We start from the raw sequence: 1,379 nt of genomic DNA, 5'->3' as shown, positions 1-1,379 counted from the left end.
TTGAGAATTCTGATTTTGATTTTGGAGATGTGGGGGAACATACTTTGCTTGGTAACCTTGATTTTGGGGAGGGTTTGCACCGTCTCCTTGATTTCTCCATGCAAAGTTAGGATGATTTTTCCACCACGGATTGTAAGTATTGGAATAAGGGTTGTTCCCTTGATGAATGAAAGCTGCATTTGCTTGTTCTTGAGACTCACTTGGTATGACTTGTCCAAGAGGGCAATTTGAAGTATGGTGAGTGTAACTAGAACAAGTCATGCACATTTCATTGGTAGGATGAGAATAAGATTGAATTACCGGACCTTGATTCAAAAGGAATTTATCAAATCTTTGAGTAAGATTTTTGACCTCGGCGGCAATTTCCATGGAAGAGTCTATTTGATTTAGAGCTTTCTTTCCTCCCATATTTGCTAGGTGACCACCCCTAGAAGATGAAGATCTATGCATTGAGTTTTCACTCATTTTTTCGAAAAGAAGCCAAATTTCATCTTCATTTCTTTCTATGTAGCTTCCGCCACAAGAAGCATCAACAATGCCCTTATTGGCATCGGATAAACTTGAAAAGAAACATTGAACTAATTGCCACTTAGGAATGTCATGATGTGGACATTTCCGTAGCAAGTCATTCAAACGTTCCCATGCTTCATGAAGGGGTTCTCCTTCTTGTTGTTTAAATTCACGAATGGAAGTTCTTATGGCATCGGTTCGACTTGCGGGGTAATACTTCTTTAGGAACTCTTGTTGCAATTGTGCCCAAGAGGTGATTGTATTTGGCCGCAAGTTGTTAAACCAATCTTTAGCTTTATCCCGAAGAGTGAAAGGGAAAAGCTTCATTTTTAGGACTTCTTCCGGAACATCTGTGATTTTCACGGCGGAACAAACTTCCAAGAACTCATCTAAATGTTTATAAGGCTCTTCATTGCTCAACCCATAGAAAAGGGGGCACATGTTAATGGTAGAAGCCTTAATCTCATAATGATGAGCACAGAAATTTGGCAATTGAATGTAAGTGGGTGCATTATATTGATTTGGAGTGTAACGATCCCTAAGGACCATTGGAGGATTGAGAGGATTGAGAGGATGATATGCCATTTGACCTTGTTGAGGGTATGCCATTTGAACATATTGTTGTTGTTGCTAACCAATTGGGGGAACAACATTTGGCCTTGGCATCCCTAGATTAGGTTGTTGCACCGCATGATTAACTGGTTGTGGCATTCCCAAGGGTGGATGCACACCTTGAGGATCCATAATATGAACTTGTGGTGGGTGGTGCACACTATTATGATCCACATGACCAAGATCTACAATGGGATCTTCAATTGGATCTATTGGGTCTTCCATTAAAGGTGATGGAAGATCAAAATTTGAAAGAT

The 1,379-nt window shown here is 40.2% G+C and overlaps 1 non-coding gene across 1 annotated transcript; it reads left to right on the top strand.

Moving 5' to 3' along the window:
* Nucleotides 1-595: 595 nt before the first annotated feature.
* On the top strand, nucleotides 596-702 carry LOC132280327 (small nucleolar RNA R71). The gene has a single exon (XR_009471551.1). It is a non-coding gene; the product is annotated as a small nucleolar RNA R71 (small nucleolar RNA).
* The last annotated feature ends 677 nt before the right edge of the window (nucleotides 703-1,379 follow it).

Source organism: Cornus florida, unplaced genomic scaffold (assembly GCF_030987335.1).
Source record: "Cornus florida cultivar Cherokee Brave unplaced genomic scaffold, ASM3098733v1 CherokeeBrave_3.0.0_Hap2_Chr10, whole genome shotgun sequence".
NCBI classification, from domain to species: Eukaryota; Viridiplantae; Streptophyta; class Magnoliopsida; order Cornales; family Cornaceae; genus Cornus; species Cornus florida.
Note: the sequence above shows the minus strand (reverse complement) of the source record. Positions and strands in the feature narration are given on the sequence as shown.